Source organism: Nannospalax galili, unplaced genomic scaffold (genome assembly GCF_000622305.1).
Source record: "Nannospalax galili isolate Female #2095 unplaced genomic scaffold, S.galili_v1.0 scaffold762, whole genome shotgun sequence".
Classification (NCBI taxonomy): domain Eukaryota; kingdom Metazoa; phylum Chordata; class Mammalia; order Rodentia; family Spalacidae; genus Nannospalax; species Nannospalax galili.
Window position 1 is genome coordinate 2,672,692 of NW_008350126.1, and position 6,679 is coordinate 2,679,370.

Below are 6,679 nucleotides of genomic sequence, written 5' to 3' on the forward strand. Positions count from 1 at the left end.
GGTATATGCCAGGGAGTGGTATAACTGGGTCAAATGGTAGGTTCATTTGTAGTTTTTTAAGATTTCTCCACACTGCTTTCCATAGGGTTTGAACAAGTTTGCAGCCCCACCAGCAATGGATGAATGTTCCCCTTTCCCCACATTGCCTCCAACATTTGGTATCATTTGTTCTCTTGATCTTAGCTAGTCTGATTAGGGTAAGATGAAATCTTAAAGTGGTTTTAATTTGCGTTTCCCTAATTATTAACAATGTTGAACTCCTTTTGAGATGATTCTTAGCCATCTTTATTTCTTCTTTTAAGAACTCTCCATTCAGATCCTTAGCCCATCTTTTAATTGGGTCACTTGCTTTTTACTGTCTTGATTCCTTGTTTTTTGAGTTTGTTATATATTCTGGATGTTAAACCTCTGTCAGATGTGTCGGTGGTGAAGATTTTCTCCCATTCTGTGGGTTTTCTCTTCACTTCCCTGGTTGCCTCCTTTGATGTACAGAAGCTTTATAATTTAATGAGGTCCCATTTGTTGATTCTTGACTTTGTTTCCTGAGCAATTGATGTCCCATTTAAAAAATCCTTTCCTACACCTGTGCCTTGCAAGTTTTTGCCAATGTTTTCTTCTTACAGTTTCAGAGTTTCAGGCTTTACATTCCTAACAGTTTCAGAGTTTCAGGCTTTACATTACATTTGGAATTGACTTTTGTGCAAGGTGAAAGATAGGGGTTTAGTTTCATTCTTCTACAGGTGGAGATCCAGTTTTGCCATTTGCTGACCATGCTGTCTTTCCTCGAGTGAATATTCCTGACCCCCTTGTCAAATATCAGGTGACAGAAATTGCATGTACTCATATCTAGGTCTTCAATTTTGTTCCATTTCTCTATGGGTCTATTTTTGTGCCATTACCATGTTGTTTTTATGACTATAGCTCTGTAATACAGTTTAAAATCTGGTATAGTAATCCCCCCAACATTGCTCTTAGCGCTCAGGTTGCTTTGGCTATCCGAGGTCTTTTGTGCTTCCATGTGAATCTTAGGATAGATTTTTCCAATTTTGTGAAAAATGTCATGGGATTTTGATTGGCATTGCATTGAATCTATATATGACTCTTGGTAGGATGGTCATTTTCACAATATTAATTCTTCCAATCCATGAGCATGGGAGGTCCTTCCATCTTCTGATGTCTTCCTCAATCTCTTTCTTTAAAGATTTAAAATTTTCACTGTAGAGGTCTTTAATGTCTTTGGTCAGGTTTACTCTGAGATTTTTTTAGGTTATTGTGAATGGGAGGGTTTCCATACCTCAATCTCTCTAATGACTTAAAATTTTCATTGTAGAGGTCTTTAATGTCTTTGGTCATGTTTATTCCAAGATATTTTAATTTTTTTTGCAGCTATTGTGAGGGGGAGTGTTTCCATGGACTCTTTCTCTGATTGCTTGTTATTGGTATATAGAAAGGTTATTTTCATCATATGTGTATGAGTCTTTTGCCTGTGAGTATGTAGGTGCACCCATGTCATGCAGTGCCTATGGAGGACAGAAGAGGGCATCAGATCCACTGGAACTGGAGTTATGGACGTTATTAGCTGCTATGTGGGTGCTGGGAACCAAATCCAGGTCCTCTGCAAGAGGAGTCAGTGCTCTTAAGCACTGAGCAATCTCTCAATCCCAAATTAATCATTTTAAAACACACAACATCTGCTCAATCAGCTTAATGTAGTTACAACACAAAGCAAAGTCCACTTCTGTGAAGCAGTCACTCTCCACATTATCTTCACTTCAGCTCTTGGCAGTCACCAGTCTGCTTTTTGTCTCCGTGGACTGACCTGCTCCAAATATTTCCTGGAAGTGACACCCTGCAATATAGGATCTTTGTATCTAGATTCATTCACTAGAGTGATGCTTTCTAGATTCATTGGCGTTGTATTATGTATCAGCACTTCATCACTTTTGAATGGTTGGACTTCTTTATATGGATGTACCAGTGTTCATCTGCTAATGGTACTGAGTTGTTTTCGTCTTTTGCCTGTTGTGAACAGTGCTGTTGTTCCTATACAAATGCTTTTCGAATGCCTGTTTTCAGATGTTTGTTTTTAAACCCAACAGCGTATGCTGGACCATCTGAAATGCTACGTTTAAGGTGTTGTGATGCTGCCATGCTACTTTCCTCTGTCCCTACCATTTTGCTTTCCTGTCAGCAGTTCCAGGTTCTCCCATCTTTGACAATGCTTGTTTTCTGCGCTGCGCTGTGCTGTACTAGCCATCCTAGAGGTACAAAGTGGCCACACTCTCGTTTTTGTTTGCATCTCCCAAATGACTAGGAGTGCTGTGTCTTTTTTCATGTACCCGATGGCCATTTGTTACTGTCTTTGGAGAAAGGTCTATTCAAATGCTTTGCCCAGTTTCTTACTGTCTTGTCTTAAAGTTGTAAGAGTTCTTTATATGACCTGGATACCCCCTTGTCGGATATGTGATCTTAACATATTTCATCCCATTATGTGAGATTTTCACACTACTCTTTGAGATAAAAAAATTTTTTTTCTAAAAATAATGTTGGCTAGGTATTGTGGCACACATCTTTAATCCCAGCAGTCAGGAGACAGAAGCAGGTGGATCTCTGTGAGTTCAAGGCCAACCTGGACTACACAGTGAGACCCTGTCTCAGATAAACAAAAAAAAATTGAATTTTGATGAGTGCATTTTGTCTACTTTGCTGTTCATTGATGTTTCTGACATTTCTAAAAATGCTTTGTTTCCTTTAAAAATCTCAGTTTTCCTTCTTCCCCTTTGGTTTATGTTCTTTTGAGTTAGTTTTTGTCTTTCGCTGCAGTGACTGTCCATTCAGTTTTCTCAAGTTTTGTTGTGACATTTTGTCGAAACCAGTTGCCTACAGTTCTGTGGATTTATTTCTGGACTCAGGGTTTTATTCCATTCATCTGCGTCCTTGGTCAGCATTGCATTGTGTCCATGGTTGTAGCTTTGTAGCAGGCTTTGAAATCAGGAGTTGTCAGTTCTCTTCATTTGTTCTTTTTTAAAATGTTTCAGCCATTTGGGGTCCAGTCAGGTGCCACTTGAATTTTAGAGGAAGCATTTCCTGTTCTGTAAGCAACGCCACTGGGATTTTGATAGGGATTATGTGACTTTTGGGTCATTTGGGGACACATGACCCGTTTACAGCAGTGTCTTTGGTCTGTGATGTTTCCATTCATTTACATCTTTAACTTCTTTCAACAATGTTTACAGTTTTCAGTGGACAAATCTGCCACCTCTTTTGTTAAATTTATCATTAAATATTTGAGTCTTTTTATTGTATTTTTAAAAAATATTTTATTTGTTATTTTTATTTTATGTGTATGAGTGTTAGGCCTGCATCTAAGTAAGTGCACCCATGTCATGCAATGCCCGAGGCTGTAGGATCCCCTGGAACTGGAGTTATGGACAGTTGTTAGCTGTCATGTGGGTGCTGGGATTGTATTTTAAATGGTATTGTTTTCTTAAATTCTTTTTTATATTATTCACTGCTAGCTGCTAGGAATATAACTTTCATATATTTTCATTTTTTATTAATAATAACATAAAACCATAAAATTCCTGCATATTGGAGGGTACTGTGCCATTTCAGTATGTTATGTATTGGGAATCTCATTCTCTATATAAAAGATCATGTCTGAGCCAGGCATGGTGGTGCATCCCTGTAATCCTCGCACTTGGGAGATGGAGGCAGGAGGATCAGAAGTTCAGGGTCATCCTCAGATACGTGGCAAGTCGAAGGCTAGCCTGGGCTGAGATGCTGTCTCACAAAATAAACAGAACATGTCATTTGTAAGTGAAGAAACTTTTCCTTCTCCCTCCAATTTAGATGTTTTTCCTTTTCTTCCTGTTAGATATACATACCATGTCTTGGTCTTGTTCCTGATCTGAGGGAAAAGGCTTCAGCTTTTCACTGTTGAGTACAATGTTAGCTCTAAGTTTTTCATAAACACCCTTCAACAAGTTGAAGAAATTCCTAATTTGTAAATTTATCAAATGTGTTTGTCAGGGCAGATTGTTTGATTTTCTTAAAAGCCTTTTCTACAGCAACTGAGATGAGTCTTTTGTTCTTTTCTTAATTATGATAATGTGGTCCCTGATAACATTTGATGGACTCTGTTGAGTCATCCTTGCATTTGGTCATTGAGAGTAGAATCTAGGAGTCCATTAGTTGAATAGGCTCAAAATGGGTTATTTTAAGGTTTTTCACTACTTCTGAGGGTATCTAAATGTATCCTAAATACCAATTCAAGAGATGTATTTTTCTTCATCTTTCTATCTAAGAGTCTCAAAGACTGACAAGACAACATGGGAGATATGCTGGGCCAAAACTTACTTGAGCTGGGGCTTTTAAATTATATTTATTTATTGGGAGGGGGGATACAGGTATGCCACAGCATACATGTGGAGGACATTTTGTGCTAGTTGTTTTTTCCTTTCACCATGTAGATCCTAGAGATTAGACTGGGGTCATCAGGCTTGACAAGTGCCTGTACCCAGTGGTCCGTCTCACCAGCCCTAGGCCCGTTTGCTGTGGGCTTTAGTCACAGGGTATTGTCCATGGGCAATGATGGAAGAAATAGAGAGGAGCATAGGAACAGATGGATATGTAAGCACAGATTATGTAGAGATTATACAACGAGACTTAGAGTTTGGCCTGGAATTCCTGTCTTGGTTCACTCTTTGGCCTATTTTTCTTCATATGATGATATAGTGTTACTCTTTTATAAAACAGGGTTTGTAGAGCTAGATGATATCTCATTAAAGAATAGAAAAGAGTCAGTGTTAAAGGTAGCTCTCCCTAAATTAGTGTATTTGTTGTTGATGAAAAATCCAGCCAAATGCTCACTGTCATCCCCTCACCTTTTTAATGTTGATGAGCAAAAACAGATAATAACATTCTGATGATAAAAATTTTTTCAGAAGCTTCTGAGTTGGCACACCAAGCCATCTTACATCCTCTGCATTATTCACTTCAGCAGAAAGGAGAGACTAATAACAATTAAAGGTGTGCTTCTACACTGGGTGTGGCCATCAGCCGTCTGGAGGCTGAGGCAGGCAGATCTCTGTGAGATAGAGGCCAGCCTGGTCTACTTAGTGAGTTCCAGGCAGGCTGGGGCTAGGGTGACCCTGTCCAAAAAAAAAAAAAGTATGATTCACACACACACACACAAAATGTATGATTCAGAGGAAGACTTGAGAGCCCAAATACTTCTCATGTCATTGTCATGAAAAACTGATTGTGGAATTGATTGCATACATGTTACATGTGAGTGAGTTAATTGCAAGTTAGGAGGGAAAATACGTGCATACAAACATGTATGTATCACCTCCTAATGGACTGTTAATAGGTTTATTAGAATACTTTTATTCATTCTTTGAAATTTCATATATGTGTACAGTGTATCCCGATGATATCCATCCCAACTTCTCTCATCTTTTACAAAAAAATTAAACAAGAGCTAATTAGAAGAAATACAGATCAATGCACATGTAAAGTCTTTGATGGAAAAAGATTTTCTTATAAGCTGAAGACAGAAAAGCAAGTACAGTACATGCCTGTAATCCAAGCACTTGGAAGGCTGAGACAGGAGGATCACCCAGGTTTGAGACCAGCCTGGTCTTCATGGCATGTTCTAGGCGCATCCGGGTTACAAAGTGAGACCCTCTCTCAAAAAATTAATAGATAAAAATAAGCAAAGTAGAAGCCAGAGAGATGGCTCAGCGTTTAAGAACACTGGTTGTTCTTGCAGAAGACCTGGGTTTGAATCCCAGCACCCACATGGCAGCTAACAACTGTCCGTAACTCCAGTCCCAGGGGATCCGGCAGCCTCTTCTGACCTCCACGGGGATTGCAAGACATGGGTGCACTTATCTACATGCAGGCAATACAAATAAAATAAAAATAATAAATGAGTTTTTTAATTCTAAAAAAAAGCAAATAGGGTGTTTTAAACTTGGATTTTCATTGTCTCATGTACAAAGTTAAGTTTTTTGTTACAGTTCTTAAAATCAACAATTTCCTTAGTAGCTTGGGATGGCAGCACATGCCTATAATCTGAGCACTTAGGAGGCTGAGGCAGGAGAATTACAAATTTGAGGCCTTCCTGAGCTACCGTAGTAAGACCTTGACCCCTGCCCCACCTCAAAAAAGGAAAATACGTATTTCATTAGTCCTTTTAAAGAGATTTTTAGTATTTTTAAATCTATATGTAATTTGTGGAAGTAGATAGTTATTTCATATACATATACTATATATTTGAGTATGTGTAGGTATGTGTGTAGATATCTGATACATACTTGCTACACATGCACACACACCCGTATCAGAAACACCACTAGGCTAATGTAATAAGCAAAGCCACGAAAGGACCCAAGCTGTTGGAGTAACTGCTCCATTTCCTTTTGCTAGAGGGAAATGGAAACTCCCAATTGCCCAGGAACTATACTACCAGTGCCTTAGGACATTGAGGTGGCCAGGCATGCACCTGGCTTTGCTGACCACCATGGGGTAGATGGGCAGTGCACTTTCACTCCAGAATGCATGAATGACAGGCTGTGTTGCCTGTGTTATGAAGCTGATAGAGTGTAAAATCCCCATAGCTCTCTGCATCCCAGCACTACCGCGTCTACAGGAAAGTGTAGACTACACAATA